Raw genomic sequence first — 23212 nt, 5'->3', positions numbered from 1 at the left:
CATGGCTGACCATGGGTGATGCATCCTAGTTGTTGGCTGCTTGCTCCACACCTCGGCTAGAGCAGCGTCGCTTGTGACTGAAGAGACCAATGCGGGGGGAGTGCTTTAAGATGCTACAAAAGATGAAAACTAGCATGTTCATTTTCAGAAGGTTGGGAAGGAAACACATGGCAAATTAACTCACAAATTTAAATATCAAAATATAAACATAAAACGAATCATAAGGAGACCTAAAGAACAAGATTTGAATGCTCGAGTTCCACAATGCATTATATTGTCTAATAGATAGCTAACTTTCTGAAGTTTACATATCATAATGTACATATCTATGCACATTCTGGAAATAAAAGAACACGCCATACTTTTTCAGATTTTCAAAAGTCAGCATTTCCCTTCCCCACCCAAGAAACTAACTCATAGACAAGTAGCATTGTCAAATATGCAATTGGGATGCGCTGGGACATTACTTCATAACTTACTGTAAAATTATTGCTGTGTAAATGACACAAATTGTTCACCCAAACCTCCTCAGGAATATTATAGTTATATCAGCCTGCTTGACTGATTTACAGTCATTCTCCCACTGACTGTCATTTACATGAACAGCTGCCTAGAGTGGAACAGGCTACTTTTCTTTTTAAATGCAGCAATGATATTACTCAACTGTGGAATGATCAGATGAATCTTGCACAATAGCTTTGGGCCTTCTGACTTGCCCGAGCCACTGTTGTCAAGTAGTCACATCTCAGAATTGGAAAACAAATACATTCAGTGCAATACAAATTGCTAATCATCTTGATTTTAATTTGGCTGTAAATTCATTTTTAGATTGATTACTTGGTCTGTGTTTGTTTGTGGACTTCACCTCTTTTTTAGTAGCTTTCCTGCTACATTAATGAAAATTTAAAATCTGATAGAAATTGCACATTTAAATATATTTGTATACTGAAACCAATAACAAAAGGGTTCTTTGCAGTCTGAGTACTGCATGGTTTTCTGAAACCCCATTATATGTAGCTATTTTAGACATGAAAATACAAGTTAAAAAATCACCATAATGATATCAGTAATTAAAATTCCAAATGTATTGAAACTTAGCAGGAAAACAATTTTACAGGATTTTGCAGAGACAGTTATATGATAGAGAAACGTAGATATAGCCCCAGATGATTTGCTGGTTCCCATGATGGCAATACGATCAGCATCCACTCTCATTCACCACAAATGACAACTTTACAACTTCTATGCATGCACGGTTTATGGTGTTGCCTTCAGGACTTCAACCCTTCTTCACAGAGTGTTTTTTTTGCAGTCTTGCAGTCTTAACCACTGCAATGAAAATAATTCTGCCGAAGCAATAAGAACTTCCAAAAGATATTTTTAAAATAGCCCAAAATACTTTGTTGAATGAGATTTAAGAAAACTTCTGAAGTATTATAATCATACTGAAAAGCTTTGCAAATGCAGAAATATCCCTCTCAATGAGAGGATTTACGTACACAATGTATTAGATCACAAACGGGGATTATTTGGAGTACGTGCATGATGTGAATTAGTTTTAATTGAGCAAGAATTGTTCGCAATTATAGATACGTAAATTCAATCATACTTTATTAGTAATTTCAACTTTCCTTCCCCCTTCCAAACAAGAGTGCTGCTGCTGTTGAATTCAACTTGCACGACATCGACAGCCTGCATCTGCCATTCGGAATAAACCCGGTGGAATAATTTCCCATCTTTTAAAAAGATGCATACAATGCATTAGGTTGAATTATGAAAACATGTCTGTCAGGAGGAAAAAGTCATGCAATTCTTGAGCATGTCTGCCATATGCCCATGTGTCAAGCATTAAATATTCCAGCAATGGGCTACAGTATTGACAGAGGAAAATAAAACCTCTGTCTGCCAGCAGTGCATGTCCAAATCATTCTCGGATCCTGCACAACCAACATTTCATATTTCTCTGTTCTTGCATCAACCATGGGTGCGGTCTTGCGGTGCCAGTTTCCACTTCATACTGCATTAAGGCAGCTCAATTTCACTTTGGATTTTCATAGTTAAAGAGTTCACCCTCCTATCAGATCACAACTGTCTTCAAATCCCAAGACAAAACTATTACTCGCCACTGAACCACACAGCTTTAAGTCATTTAAATCAAATGAAGGGCAATCAATCTTGATTTTTAAAAATATTAGATATATTTTAGTTAGAGGAATATAAAACATGTCAACAATGGAAGGAATGGCAAATGCTGTGGGGTTTTCCTTCGACCAGCCATGTTACTTTCATTGTGCAAAAGGGAATTGCAAATGCTGGTTTACACCAGAGACACAAAGTGCTAGAGTAACTCAGCGGGTCCGGCAGTATTTCTGGAGAAAAGGAATGGGTGACGTTTCTAGTCAAGCCCCTTCTTCGTACTCTGAGGAAGATTCAAACGTCTGCAAAAGGGCGTTAACCCGAAATGTCACCTATTCCTTTTCTCCAGAGATGCTGCCTGACCCACATGATACTTTCATTGATCTCCAGAAACTGTGGTCGTCTTCTATCTCATTCATGAGGAAATCTTAAAGGCAATATCCTACATCCACACAAATAGTATTCATCATGTTCACGTCAGCTCTCAGAGCAAACCCATCTATACTATTCCTTCACTTGTTTCCTATTCTCCCTCACATGCCCATCATATTCACCTTAATTTTCCCATTACTTGCCTGCAGTAGCCAATTTATAATCCACCAGCATAATCAAGGATCAGTCTCACCCCGGTCACTCCCTCTTCTCCCCTCTCCCATCAGGCAAGAGGCACGGAAGTGTTTGTAAAAAAAAAAGTACAGAAATGTGAAAATGCAACACCTCCAGATTCAGGGAGAGTTTCTTACCAGCTGTTATCAGGGAACTAAACCATCTTCACATCAGCTAGAGTGAGCGCCTGACATAGCATCTACCTCACTGGAGGCATTTGAACTATATTTAATTGGACTTTATTGGACTTTAATGTTGTACCTTACATTGTATGTTGTACCCTTTATCTGTGCAGAAAGACACCTTATAACTTGAGACTGGAATGAAGTCAGAATGTTAAGGATGTATAAATGGACAATCACCAGGTCATTGGGATGTGGGATGAAACCACAACACTCTGCATCATCTCAGGGAGAATTTGTAACTCCACACAGACAGCACTGGAGGTCAAGACTGAATCTGTGATGCTGGATCTGTGATGTAGCTTCACTATCAGCCACTGCCATTTGAGAAATACTGCTCCTTACGTATCAATTCTATTCCACCCCCTGGCATCTGTCTGTAAATGAAGCAGATTGTTCACAACCTTAAGTGTTGGATTTCACCTCAAAATGAACTTAAGATTACATATATCAACAACAACAGGTTGTCCTTCTATCAATCCTTAATATTCTGACTCCATTCAAATCTCAAGTTAAGCCTTCAGCACCTACATACTGAACTGTTTTAAAGTTTTGTGCCCATCTTGTGTTTTAAAGTATTATTGGAAGTTTTTGTTATACCCTTGGTAAACTGCAGGACATGCAATACTCTTCTGCATCCTAACTTGCATATTGTTAATTGGGAATGTTTTTGGAGCCACCCATTATGGTTAACTGTTTGACCATCCACCACCATTCACAAAAGGACGTGGTAGGTCTACAGAGCTTCAGTCCAATTTGCTGTTGTCAAATTGGTCTGGTTCAGTGGTAATAGAGATAGTTTGTTGTACTATTGTGTTGATTCCTGTACATTTATTTGTTGTACTTTTGCGTCAGTGCCTGTAAAAAGCTACAGCAAGTACGAATATCATTGTTTTGTTCCCGCTGTATATGACAATTAAACATTCTCAACTATTGACTACTTAGTTCTATCCATCAGCACACGTATGGGACTGTATTAGGAGCCAACCTGAAGGAAGCATGAGGAAAAGGGACAGATGCAGGGATACTGAGGGGATACTGGGGAATAAGGAGACACATAGGAGACTAGCATGTGAATGGAATTGGGTGAAGACACTGATGGGGATAAAGAATTGGTTGGTTGACAAGAAAACCAAATGCAACAGTTATTTTCCCAAATGCCAGGCTGGGATTAGTGGGGCACCACAGAAATCAGTCAGACCCCAGATATTCACAATATAAACAATTTAAATGAATGAATGAATGAAATAATATATCCACGTTTGCAGACAACATAAAGTGAGCTGTAAGTGGGCGGAGGGACACTCCTGTACAATAGGCACTGGTTGAGAAAATGTGCAAATACATGACAGACACAGCTGTGAATAAATGTGAGATTATTCACTTTGGTGGGGAAAAAGGGCAGAATTGCTCAATGGAGATAGATTGGGAAATGGAGTTGCTCTGAGATATGAATATGCTTTTAGACAATAGACAATAGGTGCAGGAGGAGGCCATTCGGCCCTTTGGCCCTTCGAGCCAGCACCACCATTCAAAGTGATCATGGCTGATCATTCTTAATCAGTACCCCGTTCCTGCCTTCTCCCCATACCCCTTGACTCCGCTATCCTTAAGAGCTCTATCTAGTTATCTCTTGAATGCATTCAGAGACTTATCCTCCACTGCTTTCTGAGGCAGTGAATTCCACAGATTTACAACTCTCTGACTGAAAAAGTTTTTCCTCATCTCCATTCTAAATGGCCAACCCCTTATTCTTAAACTGTGGCCCCTGGTTCTAGACTCCCCCAACATTGGGAACATGTTTCCTGCCTCTAACGTGTCCAATCCCTTAATAATCTTATATGCTTCGATAAGATCCCCTCTTATCCTTCTAAATTCCAGTGTATAGACTGGTGACTTTTGCACCAGTCTAAGAAAGTATGTGTGCTGCTCGAGCCGCCAAGGCATGCTGGATCTCCCAGTTGCGAACCATTTTAACTCCCCGTCCCATTCCCACACTGAACGTTCTGTCCTGGTTCTCCTCCATTGTCAGTGAGAGAAACATGCAAACTGGAGTAACAACATCTCATATTAGACTTGAGTAGTAATTTGGTTATTTAGACTTAAATATGGAAGTTTACAATCAGTGCATCCCCTTATCTTCTCTGCCATCTCTGGCTAAACATTCGGTTGCAGGTAATTAATTTCTGTAATCCGAGGATATTGTCTTTCAGGACCATTAATTTCTTCAATTATTTTTTTTGGACAAAACTGTTAATATTCTTTCAGTTCCTCATTCACTCTTATCTGTGTGACAGATGCCATATCCGTCACTAAGTTGCGGACATAAGCCACACAAGGCAACGTACATACACGCAAGCCATAAATAATGGTTTCAAAATCACTGAAACTCAGCTGCTTAGGAAATAAAGCAGCAGTGTTCTCAACCTAGGAAAACATCTCTCCCAAAATGTATGGATTTTTCAGGTTAGTATCTTCTACAGTTATTGTTGCAAACAATTCATCCAAGTCATATTTCTTTGCAAGTAAATCAAAACAAATTGAATGTGTCAGTTTTTGAATTGATACTTCCAATTTCTCTTTTTGCTATTATTTCACTGCAAAATAAATAGATGAAATTCCTTTGAGAGCAATTAGTAATCTCAAATGATGATAAAGAATTTAGGGTCATGGACGAGGAGTTTGTGGAATTGTTCCTTCCAGCAGGTGCCGATTCCTTCACTGTCCTTGATAGGTTCAGCTCTATTCTTGGTTCGGTCCCATTCGTGTTCGGCCTGTAGATGGCTTTGAAAGCACTTTATCATCAATGCTTACTTGCCACCGAGCTTTGGGTCGCTTTTGTTCTTAGAGTTAGTGTCTCTTTTGATACTGGACCCAAGCCTTCAGGTGCCTATACAGCTGTTTCATAAGTTCTTGAAGCAGAATAAGGCTATTTGACTCATCAAGTCTACTCCGCCGTTCAATCAAGGCTTATCTATCCTTTCCCTCTCAACCCCATTTTCCTGCCTTCGCCCCCATAACCCCTGATGCCCGTACTAATCAAGAACCTGTCAAACTCCGCCTTTTCACTTCGGGTGTAGTGGAATACCACAAGCATGATCTTTCACTACCTTGCTCTTTGAGTTGGTCATTTTTGCCCGTCAGGCCTCATCAAGACTATAATGTCATTGACATATTGTGGAATGGTAGTTGTTTGTGATTTTTTTTAAACAGCCACCACTTGCCACCCAACTTCTTCTTAACCCATCTCACACTTGATCCATCCCATTCCCAAATCTATTCTGCTTCATCGTCGCCACCTCACCCACCCAAACCCCTTATCTCCAACCCATACAACCCCTTCCGTTTTGGTCTCTTCAATACCAACTTATACCAGGAAACCTTTCCCTTCTCTTTCCACTGGCCCTTTCATTTCCATTCTCCAATCCTTCTCTTCTCCCTATCACGATCCACTCATCATCCTCTTGCCTCCCCCAAATCATCTCTTGCTCTTCAGCTCCAAGGAAACCTCCATGGACCATCAAGGCCCCTCAGCAACAGGACAGCACAGGGTGATGCAGAATGCTGGGCAGGCTCCACCATGAGGCCTAGTCTGAGTGGTTTCATTCCCTTGCAATTACCAACATAGGTCAATACTGGCCTGCAGCTGCTGTACAACACTACCATGATATTAAAGATCCACTCTGGTATCTGAGAAAATGTAGACCACTTTGCATCCTTTGGGAGTAACCTCTTACAAGGCATTCATTGTCACCAAATTTTAGATTTATAACTTGCACTCATTGGTGTTTGGACCCCCTGGTGTGATAGTATCAGCGGACTAAGGGTTATACCAGTCAATAAGAAATCATCCTCTTATTGTCTTTGGAGCATGGTTGTAAATAAGGTCTGAAGCAAAGTGGTACTTTTGGAACCTTAGTGTCATACAATCATAGAGTCACAGAGCACGGACTTGATCATGCCGACCAAGCTGCCTAACTGAGATGCTCCCACTTGCCTGAGTCAGGTCCATGTTCCTCCAAACCTTTCCTATCCATGTACCTGTCCAGTGATTAGGTGATCAGTGAATAAGTTCTGCTTGATAGAACCGTCAGTGATATTTCCATTTTACTTGACATCCAAGCAGCATTGTTTAGAAATCTTGTGCCTTTATTAAGTCAACGTATCACAGGATGAATTCATCATCAAGAGAACTCATAATTAGGACAAATAAAGGTGGCTGAAAGCCAATCATCTCAGCTCAGGATTTGCTAAAGTTGTTTCTCAAGCCATGTTCCTAAGTGTAACCATCTACAACTGCTTCAACCATGATCTCTCTCAATCTCCATGACCCACCCTCCATGCCCAATCATGGCCAGAAGTCATAATGTACCATGCCAACTGCACAATATGTTATTCTATTTGCAACTTCTCAGATAATAAAGCTATGTATATCAGCATGCACAAGAGCAGGACACTATTTATGTGTGGGTAATAAATAGCAAGTAATATTTAGGCCATACAAAGATCCACACTACCCTGGCCATACTTTCATCGCTCTGTTACCATTAGGAAGGTGGTCCAGGAGCTGAAGAACCATTACCTTCAGATTCAAGAACATTTTTTCCCCCATCAACCATCAGGCTCTTGAACTACACTGCATTTCCCTACCAAGGATATTCAGCAACAAACTACCAAGGACTTTTATTGGTTGTACTACACACTTTGGCTTGCACTGTTATGGTCTGGTTACCTAGTGTAACTGAAATCTATTCCATTATTGTTATTGTACATTTATTTGTTGTTGTGTTGCGTTAATGTAACTGTAAAGCCACGGTAAATAAGAATTTCATTTTTCTGTTGCATAGGACATTAAACATTCCTGACTTGCTGGGCAATGTCCATCTCCAACTAAGTCTGATGACCAGTCCAAGATTCAAACAAGAATTTCAGATACCTTCACAAATCGACATCCTAGGTCAGCATTGATCAGAAACCAAATTGGTACAGGTCACACCAACATGCCATATGACTCGCTTTCCGAGTTCATAAAGTCTTCCCACGATTAACAAGGCACTAATTAGGATTGTGGTAGAATGATGAACAGATGCAACAATGCTCAAAAACCTAACCTATCAAGCCACAAGATGCATGCATCCAATTCTAGTGCACACTGGCAGCCCTGCTCACTTTTCACAAGATGCACGTCCACAATTCACCAAGCCGTTTTCAATGCTTTTCCCAAATCTGTGTCCTTCATTGCCTAAAAATTCAAGGAACAGATTCAGGCAGCTCATTTACAACTTAGAACATAGAACAATACAGCACAAGAATAAGCCCTTGGGCCCATAAAGTCTGTGCCAAACATGATGCCAAGTCCATCTTTTATTTACCTGGACATGATGCATATCACTCCATTTGCTGTATATCCTTAAGCCTATCCAAACATCTCTTAAATGCCACTATCGTATCTATCTCAAACACCAGCCCCAGCATTGTGTTCCAGGCACTCCAACACGTGCACTTTCAGCTGCTCACCGTTCCGTTTGCAAAGGTTCTGCAACCTCTCAGAGACATCCTGGACCCTGGCACCAGGAAGGCAACACACTATCCTGGAGGCTTGTTTGCTGCCACAGAACGTACTGACTCTCCCCTTAACAAATGAGTTTCCTATCACGATGGCTCTGCCTGACATTTCCCCTCCCGGCTGGTCCTCCTCCACAACAGCATTCAAAGGAGCATATCTGTTGTCAAGGGGAACAACCTCAGGGGATGTTCTCACATCTACTTGCTACCTGTACCGTAGGCATAACCACCTCACTGTAACTCCCATTTATGACACTCTCACACCCCCGGATAATAAGAGAGCTTATCCAGCAGCAGCTCCACTTCGTTAACGCGGTCCGTAAGGTGCAGCAGCTGGTCGCAGGTGTAGTCCTCAGAGGCACTGGAAATCCTCCTGACTTCCAACATACTGCAGGAGGAACAGACCACTATCCCATCTCCTATCTCTACTGCACCAAAAACTAGGAACAGTCACACACAAAAACAGACCATATCTTAATTTCTCTCAGGTCTACTGCATTGTTTGGTGAAGGAACTCCCTACCGAATAGTATTTTGGGAGTACCTTCAACAGTTAAGTCAAGTCACCCAACTTCTCAACAGTAATTAGAGATGAGCAATAACCCATCTTGACCTTAACCATGCCCACAAAATTATAAAAATCTGTATAATTAACTTCCCCAGAATCCGTATAAAATCATAGTTGAATGGACATTAAAGATACTGCATCCGTTCAGCTAGATCACTTATCTAAAAAGGCATTCTGCCACATTTTGAAATAATTGCGTAATCCTAAACATTAGGAACATGAAGGCCTTCATTCAAATAACTATAACCAGTGAGAGATTGGCCAAATAGGGCAGAAACATTTGAAAAAAAATTGTGTCCGTACAAATAAGAAAATAATATAAAAATAGAACTGTATTGCTGAGCATTTTATTTTCTGAACCTCACTGACCAAGGCAACAGATGCATCTTCATTCCTTGAAAGTAAAGATACTCTATACAATTAATATATCCCAAACATCACAAATCAAAAGGCACCATTACTTGTTGACTGTATTTAATTGAAGAGCATTATTTGAAGTTCTTCATGCCTCTAACGTTTAGCATTACAATTATTTTTAAAATATGGAAGATTTCCTTACCAGACAAGTGGTCAAGGCAAGTTTATTGTAATATGAACAAGTACAGTGAGGTACAGATACAATTAAACTCTGACTTGCAGCAGCACAGGTACACATTCAGAGAGCACGCAAAAACGCAAATTACAAATTCTACAAGTGAAAAGAAAAAGACTACAGCAAACCAACATTAGCGCAAAAATTTAGAAAACGGGTGAAAAAATCATAAATTTGCATTCATTCATCTATAAATTTGCATCTGACTACAAGTTATGTGATATGTAAATGATGACTTTTGATCACATGACAGCTTTGTCAAATAAATAATAAAATAATTTCAAGCATCTGTACCATGGGATTTTTCGTTCTTATTGCAGAATCATTTTAACCTAGTCCAAAGATAGGTCCCGGCCCAGAATGTCACTTATTCATGCCCTCTGGAGATGCTGCCTGACCAGCTGAGTTACTCCAGCACTTTGTGTCTCTATTACAAGGTTAGTTATCCTCCTCTACACTAAAGTGACTTTGGCCCTGAAGTGTAAGTGATAGAAGTCAAACAATTTCTCCTTCAGAAAATAAGTTACATCCACTGCGGTATGAAACTTATTGGAAGCAAGGTGGAATATTGTAGTGAGAAAAACTGAAGAGGATTGTGGCAATGGCAACAGACTCGATTGAACCCCTAGCTTGTGCTGGTGCAAACTGCCACCTAGAATCACAGCATATATGTCATCAAAGGGTAGATGTAACATGTAACTGAATATCTAGTAGCAGCCACACTTCAGAAGAATTCTCCATTCTCTCTGGCTGTTGACAAGATGGGAGACTTTTATAACATCATGTTCAGTTAGTTGGCACTGCTCTCTGTGTTTTTCTTGAGAGGGCATCTATCATCAGTGTCCTGCTTCAACGCCCACCATCCAGCAGCAATTACCATAATGGTTGCTTATAATACTAATCAACTCCCGCCTCAGAAATGACCTGGATCAGCATCACTTTGCCCATCGCCATAACTGGGCAACAGCAGATATCTCACTGGCTCTCCACTCTGCCCTGGACCAACTAGAAAACAGGAACACACCAGGCTGCTATTCATGGACTATAGCTCGGTGTTCAACATAATCATCCCCTCCAAACTCATCACCAAGCACCAGGACCTGGGCTCCGAGCCTCACTTTGCAACTGAATCCTTGACTTCCTCATCGGCAGACCTCAAATCATTGCTGATCTATCTTTCCCTCTGAAACCCATTCTCCCCGTATCACAGTGTCAACCCGGAACATCACCCATTCCTTCTCTCCAGAGATGCTGCCTGTCCCGCTGAGTTACTCCAGCTTTTTGTGTCGACCCCTGATTTACCTCTGTTTATCTAATGTTATCTAATATCAACAATGTTGTTCCACTTGCAAGTAGAATGGAAGGATTTTTTTGGCCACATTCCTATTTCTCGGTTATGATTGGAAAATAAGTTCAGTGCTGCTTGTTCTCTGCCATGGAACATCCTTAGTCATACAGTCAGAGAGTGATACAGCATGGAAACAGGCCCTTCAGCACAACTTGCCCACACCGGCCAACATCGTCAGTTTAAACCAGCATCTGCAGTTCCTTCCTACACACTTCTCCCCGTAACCCCTGACACCTGTACTGATCAATAATCTATCAAACTCGGCCTTTTTCATGGTTATCAGTTTCTTGAACTGACCTGCACAATTCTAATCCTACCTGTGGACCACATCTCGCACTGCCATGAACAGTTGGCAGTTTTTTCTAATTTTCTTTGCACTCATTTTTTGGCAGTCTTTTCCTGTTACTGTCTTGTAGATTTTGTGTATATTTTTGTGTTGTGTGAATTTATGTGACTGTGATACTTTCTATAAGCAAGGTTTGCACTGTACCTCCACCACACCGTACAACTATACATATTATTATACGTAGAATAAACTCAACTTGACCCGAGCTGACTTATCCACTAAACCTCTGCAGAGTCATGGGAGACACTGGGAGGTAGTAGTTAAGGTACTTTGCTGTGACTTTCCTTATGGCAGACAAGTAGTTCCTTTGTAATCATGTTTGGCAGACTTGTTTCCTTCTTGACGGACATGGTGATAGCTTTACTTCATGTCGTCTCTTCCTAGATGAGAGAAGAGACTGTGAATGTGTCAGACATATTTGATATGCTCTCCTCCATTCTTGTTCTTTTCCTCTCCTTATAATAGTCTGCAAACAAACAGAACCGAGAACCCCAGAGTACATCCACACAAAACAAAGTCTGAAGAAGGGTCTCGACCCGAAACATCACCCATTCCTTCTCTCCCGAGATGCTGCCTGACCTGCTGAGTTACTCCAGCATTTTGTGAATAAATCTCTATACCCTATGGGTAGGAAGCAACTGCAGATGTTGGTTTAAACCGAAGATAGACGCAAAAAGCTGGAGTAACTCAGCGGGTCAGGCAGCATCTCTGGAGAGAATAAGTGACGTTCTAGACCCAAGACGTCACCTATTCCTTCACAAGGTGACGTCTTGGGTCTAGAACCTACAAACCTGTACGTCTTTGGAGTGTGGGAGGAAAGGTCTCGGAGAAAACCCACACAGGTCACGGGGAGAACGTACAAACTCCGTATAGACAGCACCCATAGTCGGGATCGAAACCGGTCTCCGGTGCTGCATTCATTGTAAGGCAGCAACTCCACCGCTGCTCTACCATGCCACCCTTACACCATAGCAATCTTACACCAAAGGGAAGCAAGTGGGCATGTAAGGCACTATACGTAACTAAGTATGACTTGGATAGATTGGGTGAGTGGGCAGATGCATGGCAGATGCAGTATAATGTGGATAAATGTGAGGTTATCCACTTTGGTGGCAAGAACAGGAAAGCAGATTATTATCTGAATGGCATCAGATTAGGAAGCGGGGAGGTGCAATGAGTCCTGGGTGTGCTTGTACATCAGTCACTGAAACTAAGCATGCAGGTACAGCAGGCAGTGAAGAAAGCTAATGGCATGTTGGCCTTCATTGTGACAGGATTTGAGTTTAGGAGCAAGGAGGTCCTACAGAGGTTGTACAGAGCCCTGGTGAGACCGCACCTGGAGTATTGTGTGCAATTTTGTTCTTTTAATTTGAGGAAGGACATTATTGCTATTGAGGGAGTGCAGCGTATGTTCACCAGGTTAATTCCCGGGATGGTAGGACAGACATATGATGAAAGATTGGATTGACTGGGCTTGTATTCACTGGAATTTAGAATGATGAGAGGGGATCTTATAGAAACATATAAAAAGGATTGGACAGGCTAGATGCAGGAAAAATGTTCCCGATATTGGGGGAGTCCAGAACCAGGGGTCACAGTTTAAGATAAGGGGTTGGCCATTTAGGACTGAGATGAGGAAAAACTTTTTCACCCAGAGAGTTGTGAATCTGTGGAATTCTCTGCCGCAGAAGGCAGTGGAGACCAATTCACCAGATGTTTTCAAGAGAGAGTTAGATTTAGCTCTTAGGGCTAAAGGAATCAAGGGATATGGGGAAAAAGCAGGAACAGTGTATTGATTTTCAATGATCAGCCATGATCATATTGAATGGCGGTGCTGGCTCAAAGGGCCGAATGGTCTACTCCTGCACCTATTTTTCTATGTTTCTGTGTTTTCTAAATTTATTCACTCAATTTGCTAAATTATATTTTGGTTTCTTAAAAATATTTACTAACTGAACCAACTTTGCAATATTTTGGATGGATCACCACACAAACATATAGAAAAAGAGATGCTAGTTAATACATAGGAGGACACAAAATGCTGGAGTAACTCTGCGGGTCAAGCAGCATCTCTGGAGAATAGGTATTTATTCACAAAATGTTGGAGTAACTCAGCAGGTCAGGCAGAGAAGGAATGGGCGACGTTTCGGGTCGAGACCCTTCTTCAGACTGATGTCAGGGGGGCGGGACAAAGGAAGGATATAGGTGGAGACAGGATGACAGTGGGAGATCTGGGAAGGGAGGGGAAGATAGGGACAGAGGAACTATCTAAAGTTGGAGAAGTCAATGTTCATACCACTGGGCTGCAAGCTGCCCAGGCGAAATATGAGGTGCTGTTCCTCCAATTTCCGGTGGGCCTCCCTATGGCACTGGAGGAGGCCCATGACAGAAAGGTCAGACTGGGAATGGGAGGGGAAGTTGAAGTGCTCAGCCACCAGGAGATCAGATTGCTTAATGCGGACTGAGCGCAGGTATTGAGCGAAGCGATCGCCGAGCCTGCGTTTGGTTTTGCCGATGTAAATAAGTTGACATCTGGAGCAGCGGATGCAATAGATGAGGTTGGAGGAGGTGCAGGTGAACCTCTATCTCACCTGGAAAGACTGTTTGGATCCTTGGATGGAGTTGAGGGGGGAGGTAAAGGGACAGGTGTTGCATCTCCTGCGGTTGCTGGGGAAAGTGCCCGGGGATGGGGTGGTTTGGGTAGGAAGGGACGAGTGGACCAGGGAGTTACATAGGGAACGGTCTCTGCGGAACGCAGAAAGGGGAGGGGATGGGAAGATATGGCCAGTGGTGGGGTCCCGTTGAAGGTGACGGAAATGTTGGCGGATGATTTGTTGGATATGCTGGCTGGTGGGGTGGAAGGTGAGAACGAGGGGGATTCTGTCCTTGTTACGAATGGGGGGAGGGGGAGCAAGAGCGGAGCTGCGGGATGTAGAAGAGACCCTAGTGAGAGCCTCATCTATAATGGAAGAGGGGAAGCCCCGTTTCCTGAAGAATAAGCACATCTCTGATGCCGTAGTGTGAAACACCTCATCCCGGGCGCAGATGCGGCGTAGACGGAGAATAGGTGACTATTTGGGTCAAGACTCTTCTTCAGACTGATTGCAGGTGAGAGTAGAAGAAAGTTGGAAAAGTGGAGAGGCAGGACAGAACGTGGCAGGTAATAGGTCGACGTAGGCGGGCGGGGGGGGGGGGGGGGGGTTCATTTGGGAAATGGTTGGAACAAAGGCCAGAGATAAGAAAGATTGGATGGCGTGAGGCAGGGTTGAAAAGTTGTGGATTGTAACAATCTGCAATGTATAGGTGTAAACACTAAACAAATAAATTAAAAATCTTTACCCATTTTGCAAATATGTAATATTTGAAATAATGTAAAAATATTCTAAGGTACAAAACAAAATAAAAGCGAACACCTAATACCAAAGAGAAATCAAGCCAAAGTGAAGATTAGTTGAAGTTACATTCTGATTCTTATTTTCTCAATCAAAAAGTTAAAGATCATAGATTTAAAACTACCCATCCGATCAAGGAGATCTCAAAAGTACTGCTTAGCAAATTCTATTACATTTAAAAAAAATAAACGGCAACACTTTTTCACACAAAAGGTGGTGGGTGCCAGAGGAGGTAGTTGAGGCTGGGATTATCCCAACATTTAAGAAACAGTTAGACAGGTACATGGATAGGACAGGTTTGGATGGTATGGACCAAACATGGGCAGGTGGAACTAGTGCAGCGGGGACATGTTGGCTGGTGTGGGCAAGTTGGGGCGAGGGGCGTGTTTCCACACTGTATCACTCTATGACTGGAGATTTCACTCACAGTATGATCACATAAATCCTTCAAGATTAAACAGAACACTGAGAAAATTCTCTACTCTTCCTGGAAAATGTCCCACAAATATTTTACATTGGTATCAATGGAATTTTGGAGTAACATTTCATATAAATACGGACAACATGGTAACTTACGTAAATGACGGGAAAAAACTGTTCATTCATGGAGTATGGCAAATATTTCCCATTTATAGGTACTGACCTTTTGTCCATTAGACTGAAATGGTAAATATCTTGAACATTAAAGTTGTAGCCTATTGTAGACTACCTTAATAGTTCAGGGAATTGGAATACTGCCGTGGAATAGATCTCCAGTTGAAGTGAACGGTGCTCTGATTTTACTCAAATGAAAGACAATTTATTCAATGATTAATATCACCATGAAGTTTCAGCCTAAATGATGTGCTCATCCGAGACTTTAATCCATTATCTTCCAATTTTAGCAGTATTACTACCTTTGAGCCAAGAAGGCAAGAAAGCCAAGAACATTTACAATCAGTTCTCCCAAAAGTAGGGTGAAGGCAGCTGAAAGCACTGTCACCACTGGAGAGGAAAAATGAATAAAACTACGAGTTTGTCAAAGGGCGTAAAAGGGATGTGCGATTGGAAAGTAATGAAAAGAGAGACCGAGGAACAATCATGGAGCAACATGAGATTCTCTACCCATATTGAGAAAAATAAATAAATTACATCAATGTAAACAAAGATGACACGTAAGTTGGTCAGTTTTACGACATTTGCAGTTTTGGAGATACAAGAACTGGATGAAAAGTCAGCAATAATGAGAATAGCAAGCTGGTCAAACCATAGGTAACAAAAGCATCAGAAATGTTTTGGTGGTGGTACATATCCTGCAACATAGTCACGCAGTCCAGTTTAACCCACCACTTCCATGCCAACTATCAAGTATCTGTCTTTACTAATCCTAATGACCAGCACTTGGCCCCAACTATACTATGCCTTATAATATAAGAAAATAACTGCAGATGCTGGTACAAATCGATTTATTCACAAAATGCTGGAGTAACTCAGCAGGTCAGGCAGCATCTCGGGAGAGAAGGAATGGGTGACGTTTCGGGTCAAGACCCTTCTTCAGACTGATGTCAGGGGGGTGGGACAAAGGAAGGATATAGGTGGAGACAGGAAGATAGAGGGAGATCTGGGAAGGGGGAGGGGAAGGGAGGGACAGAGGGACTATCTAAAGTTGGAGAAGTCGACGTTCATACCACTGGGCTGCAAACTGCCCAGGCGAAATATGAGGTGCTGTTCCTCCAATTTCCGGTGGGCCTCACTATGGCACTGGAGGAGGCCCATGACAGAAAGGTCAGACTGGGAATGGGAGGGGGAGTTGAAGTGCTCGGCCACCGGGAGATCAGTTTTGTTAATGCGGACCGAGCGCAGGTGTTCAGCGAAGCGATCGCCGAGCTTGCGCTTGGTTTCGCCGATGTAAATGAGTTGACATCTAGAGCAGCGGATGCAATAGATGAGGTTGGAGGAGGTGCAGGTGAACCTTTGTCTCACCTGGAAAGACTGTTTGGGTTCTTGGATGGAGTTGAGGGGGGAGGTAAAGGGGCAGGTGTTGCATCTCGTCGGTTGCAGGGGAGAGTGCCCGGGGTTGGGGTGGTTTGGGTAGGAAGGGAGGAGTGGACCAGGGAGTTACGGAGGGAACGGTCTCTGCGGAACGCAGAGAGGGGAGGGGATGGGAAGATATGGCCAGTGGTGGGGTCCCGTTGTAGGTGACGGAAATGTTGGTGGATGATATGTTGGATCCGCTGGCTGGTGGGGTGGAAGGTGAGAACGAGGGGGATTCTGTCCTTGTTGTGAGTGGGGGAGGGGGAGCAAGAGTGGAGCTGCGGGATGTAGAAGAGACCCTAGTGAGAGCCTCATCTATAATGGAGGAGGGGAAGCCCCGTTTCCTGAAGAACGAGGACATCTCGGAAGCCCTAGTGTGAAACACCTCATCCCGGGCGCAGATGCGGCGTAGACGGAGGAATTGGGAGTAGGGGATAGACTTTTTGCAGGGGACCGAGTGGGAAGAAGTGTAGTCCAGATAGCTGTGCGAGTCAGTGGGTTTATAGTAAATGTCCGTCACTAGTCTGTCTCCTGTGATACTATGCCTTGGTGATTCAAGCATTCATCCTGATGCTTCTTAAATCTTGTCAAAGTACCTGCCTACATCACCTTCTCAGACAGTGCCTTCCAGTTCTCAACCACACGCTACAAGATAAACATTCTTCCTCTGATTTTCTTTAAACCTCCTGCTCCTAACATTAAATTTATGCTCTATGATCATTATGAGAAATTCAGTTTTCCTATCTATGGCTCCCATAATTTTGTATACCTCTGATTCATGGAAAACAAACCCAGCAAATCCAGTCGCTCCTTATAACAGAAACATTTCATCCCAGGAAACATACTGCTGAATCATTGGTGCAATTACATTCTCCTTGTTGTGTAGTGACCAGAACTGCACACGTTGTTCCAGGTATGACCTTCCCAATCTTTAATAAGGTTATACCAAGGTCTTTCTGCAGCTAAACTCCATGCATCGGCTAAGACAAGCAAGCATCTATTACGCCTTCTTTACCATCTTGTCAACCTGTGCCTCCAACTTTGGGTATTTAGACTAGTACATCAAGGCCCAATGTGCCCCAGTACTCCCGAGTACACTACTATTCACAGAAAATGACCCACACTCACTAGAACCTACCTTGCCCCAAAAATTCATCAACTCACCCTTCTTCACTTTAAATTCCATCTGCTGTTATCGGGTCCAATGTACCAACTGATTATTAATTCTGTAGCCTAAGTCTACCCTCCTCACTATCAACAATTGAAGCCAATATCTTACAACAACAACAAGAAGCACAGGTTCATCGCATGTGGAAAATTTAGTACAACGGCATATGTGACCAAATAGAAGCTTAACCAAAAAATGTTGACATTTGAATAATGTACTGTTGTTTTCAGAAGGTGGTGATAAATCACAAAGTGAAAGAAGCAGGAAGGAAAAGAATTGACATGGCATGACCTACTCATACATTATAACATTGGAATAGACTATCCAGCTCCTTTTCTCCATGTTCACTTCTTATTTATAATACCTTAATCTTCAGTTATCATGTCTTAACCAACCCTTTCGTTCATCCACATAATACTAACTGCTGGAGTAACTCAGCAAGTCAGGCAGCATCTCTGGAGGAAGGGTTCCGACTGAAAACATCATTTCTCCATTCCGTTCCCAGATGCTGTCCGATCCACCGAATTCCTCCAGCACCTTGTGCTCTACACAAGATTCTAGCATCAGCAGTTCCTTGTGATGCCTTTCTTTCAACCGCCCACATAACATTTTCATAAAAACTGACATGCATCACTTCAACTGCTGAGAATCATACAGTGTGAGCCACAGGTAGACACAAAATGCTGGAGTGACTCAGCAGGGTCGGCAGCATCTCTGGAGAGAAGGAATGGGTGACGTTTAGGGTAGAGACCCTTCACACTGTAAGCCACAGGTATGTACTAAATACTATGTACATGCATGTACATAGCCTGATGTACCCTTTCACAGCCCTGCATTAGTATTAACTCTTACATAATTTGGATATTGAATGTTATTTTGACTTGCCACTCTTTGTCGTGTGGTTGGCAAGGGACTTTCATTGTGGATGAAAGGATGTACGTTTATTTGATAAGCAAGCGTGATGTATTAAAATAAAATTGATAGGAAGAGGAAGGGCCTCGGCAAAATACTGAACTTAAGTTGCAAATAAACTCTCCTGTACATGGTCCACAAGATGCTGTGCATTCTAAGGAATGTTGTAAAACTGACAGGACAAGGACTAAAATATCAAAGCACAAACACTACTACATTTTTGAGCATAACATTCCAAGCATCCAATTTAGCAGCAGAAAGAAAATAGTATTAAAACTTTGGCTTGAAAAAAAGTTCATAAACAGTTATTGTTTGAAAATGAACTATGTCCAGGGTAAAACTAATGAAAAAGATCAGATTCCAAGCATTCGATTAAATTCTTTAAAATTCTTTCCCATTTTGACTAGCAAAGGAAACTCAGACGATAAATAGTTCAACTAAGAATACACAAATCTTGACATACACAAACATACAACACAATTGAACAATATTTATTAAAAAAATTAATATTTCCCATAATTTATCACCAGAAAAAATGTTTCGTTTTCCCCTTTACACTCGTTTTGCCAATGTAGGATTCCATGGCGGTGGCAGCCAAAATAGGTACTTTTTATATTACAAAGCCTGATCCTATCTTCATATAACACCCACATACACTCAACTCTCAGCAGTTACTGCATCGTGGTCAGAGGGAAAACGTTGTCTTCTCCCTGCCCCATCCCACACACACCCAGCTTCAAACGAGTAAATGAGGAGATAGAGGCAAAACTGTTAACCTTGCTGAGGTCAGCTAATTTACCACAGACTGGGGATTGAAACAATGAACTGCACGTACAGTTCAGTGATGCAAATGCCATGCCTTTATCAATTGATCATCAATGAACACCCAAGATAACCACATCTAGAAGACAATAATGTAATCTCAAGGAAAATTAAAACCAAGGCAGAGGATAGGTTTAAAATACAAAATAAGAAAAGTACCTGAGACTGAGATGTGAAAAACCACAAGTAAATGTGAATCAGTGCAGCTACTTTTCTACTGACATTAAAAGTATTTTCCAGAGTATTTTCCCATTCCTCATTGACATTTAAAAAGAATTGCCAATGTAATGAATATTCAAAAATTGGGCATGAGAAACTAATTATCTCAAGTCACATATTATTGTATCCTGATAATAATATTCCAAGATGGCACCCAACCTAGGCGACTATCTGCGTGCTAGCCACAGAAGCAGATGTACAGTCACATATTAGTCACTCAACACTCTTAAATCTTCTTAAATCTCTACTCCTACAGCAACATTTCTTACTTTAACTATGATAACTAAATGTTATTGTCTTATCATGTATCTGTGCACTGTAAATGGCTCGATTGAAATCATGTATTGCCTTTCTGCTGACTGGGTAGCACGCAACAAAAGCTTTTCACTGTACCTAGGTACACGTGACAATAAACTAAACTAAACTAAAAAATGTATGTACATTCTTAAATGATCCTGAACTACTGAACAACGATATGTCAAACTATACTTGAAGCCCACCCGGAGAACCTGTACAACATACAGAGGCAACAATATATTTATCAGCTATTTGCTGCAGATAGGTTGCATAACAAAAATTACAAATGACATTCACAAAACTGTTCTGTAAATATGTTTTAGCATTTGCAATAATTATTGTTTCAATCTATAGTCCAGATCTGCTAATACATTATTAAATATATTGTAGAAAGGAACTGCAGATGCTGGTTTAAACTGAAGATAGACACAAAATGCTGGAGTAACTCAGGGGGACAAGCAGCATCTCTGGATAGAAGGAATGGGTGACGTTTCGGGTCGAGACCCTTCATCGGATGTAAATATATTCGGCTGGCTCAAATAGGTATTTAATGGAAGTTGAGTAACATGACACAAACTAATTTTCTTCCCTTCTCCTTCATGCAGTAATCAAGATATAATTAGGAAATATTTCACGTAGAGGACAAGAATTGATTTGTAAACATTAAAGTAATAGCAGACTCAGTAAAGAATATAATGTTCACACTTCCATAATTATTAAATATGTCACTGTTGTGATATTGGAAACAGAAATAAACTTTAAAATCTAAAATAGTAATTATCAAAAATATTTCGAAAACCTGTTATGTAATATCCTGTAACCAGTGAGTATATGCATTTTGTGCAAACATTTAATTTATCCTTCGTAAAGTATAATTCCAAAATTATGGCAAATGGATATTTAAATTTGAACAATGATTTCAGGATGGATGACACAAGATATTAAATGACTTGCTAAATAGTTTTAAATAAATGAGCAGACCAAACCAAACTAAAATACTTGCATATTCATAAAAAGTACTGGGAATTCAATTCCCAAAAAGTACTGGGAATATAATTCATATTCAACCTAATATTATTAATTTGCAGGTTGATAAACATCACTGCATACACGTTTAGCACAAAAATTAATGCTTAAAATCTGTAAATTAACTCAAACTCCATTCATATTTTAAACCAATGCACTTCTCGGTTGCAAACAAAGGACCTCGATGCTGACTTACAATGGCACACCAACAACCTCTGCAATTCCATGATGCAAATTCTTTCATGTGCCAATTTCCAAGTTGCAAGATTCTTGAGGGTATGAACTATGCACCGTAATTCACAGTAAATTTTCCAAAACCTTAAGTAATCAAAACAGCCTGCTTGGTTGGCATCCATCTGCCTCGCAAATCTACACTCTTTACCAGCTAAAAAGGAGAAAGGAAGCAGGTGCAAAGGAATCCCACCGTTTACAGCTCTCCCTCATGGAACGTGCCATCCTGGTCCTTCAGTCTTGGCTCCAAGTCCTGGAACTCCCTTCCCAAGAAGACTGGGGGAATACCTCCACCAGCCTATGGTAAATTAATATGGCAGCTCACCATCACCTTCTCATGGCGAAGGAGGTGTGGGTAGAAACATTTTGGCCAGCAAAAACATTCCATAATTTCACAACCTCAAGCTTAATAACTGCCAAAACACAGTACAAATCTGCATCTGTAGTCCAGGCCTATGATGATAGACCAGAAAAATTAAGGATTCCCATTGAGAAAAATCATACAAACTCATTCCAGTTACCTAATTGAAGCAGCCCCCAGTAACAACATCTTAAAACTCTGAATGTCACCACCATAATATTCTTTGGCATACATTAATCACCACACACAAATATATTCTGGTTTTCACTCATTCTTTCCATAATGGCTAACTGTGGCTTTAATAGCTTAAATACAGGATTAAATACATCAACCCACCAGAATCATATCGTCATTCTATTTATCACAGTCTGCATAAACACTTTGCAGGTTCAGAGGGTGAAAATAAATCTCTGTACTAATCAGCTGGTACCAACAAAACATTCACAACCTTATTACTTTCTCACAACATAATCCCCACCTAAACATGAAAAATACATCCACAAATCTGGACTAAAATCATTTATTATCCTCATTTGATTTATTTAATTACCTCATTTTATCAAATTAAGTTTCTCTAGCTTCAGATGGATAAAGCTGAATTAAAATTTGGGAATTGGTGTCAGGAAATGTAGTATTTTCTAAATGTTCTGAATCAAGTGTATTATCCCTGCCCATGGCCTTAAACTGTAATTTAAATGTACTTTCTCTAGACACCATTGATATTAAAATACAAACAATTCCAAATCAACTTGCAAGTTTGACTCCAATGACCAATAAATATACAAAATTACAGTTGAATTAAACAGTATTCCAGCTGATTCGCTTTACATAACTATTTTATTTCATCTCTAACATTGCAGATTACATAGCCCGATCATATATTTACAAATATTCATGGTAGTTCTTTAATAAAATGGAAATTTCATGACAGTCATTGCTCTGGTTACTCAATGTCCAATCTATTAAAATATTAAATAATTTTACACTCCACACTCCGACATCATGAAGTGTGGCCACTTCATTTCATATACCATAATTAACTCCACCCCATATGTTTTTTCCCCCCAAATCAGGTTTGCAATATAACGCGACATTCATCAATGTTAGCAATTGATCGCACGAAGGGAGGGGTAAACAGGAATCTTATTTTTTTAACGAGTCGAATTATTTACACGGATCCAAAAAAAGAGGGAGTGGACCCCAGTGAAAAAAAACCCTCTTCTCAAAAAAAAACCCGTAAACACCAACCTTTGAAAAAACAGATAAATAGACAGGGTGATTCTTTGCAGCTTTGCAAACGATCGGAAGGTGTGTACGTTGATAATTTCTAGAGCGGAGGGTGAGCATTCTTTGCTTCCAAGCCCTGCTAATAAAGCCTTTCTTTATCCTCCCAATGTGTTTTTTTTGTGTGCCTCTCCCCTCTCTGACA

General features: G+C 41.1%; 1 protein-coding gene across 1 annotated transcript in view; it reads right to left on the bottom strand.

The window, feature by feature from the left end:
- LOC144606355 (serine/threonine-protein kinase TAO1) overlaps positions 1-23206 on the bottom strand; it is a 124885-nt gene extending 101679 nt beyond the window's left edge. Inside the window, exon 1 of the mRNA XM_078422382.1 lies at positions 23032-23206. The gene's annotated coding sequence lies outside the window, so the exon portion shown is untranslated. The remainder of the gene's footprint in view (positions 1-23031) is intronic.
- Between the last annotated feature and the right edge of the window lie 6 nt (positions 23207-23212).

Source organism: Rhinoraja longicauda, chromosome 26 (assembly GCF_053455715.1).
Source record: "Rhinoraja longicauda isolate Sanriku21f chromosome 26, sRhiLon1.1, whole genome shotgun sequence".
Taxonomy (NCBI): Eukaryota; Metazoa; Chordata; class Chondrichthyes; order Rajiformes; family Arhynchobatidae; genus Rhinoraja; species Rhinoraja longicauda.
Note: the sequence above shows the minus strand (reverse complement) of the source record. Positions and strands in the feature narration are given on the sequence as shown.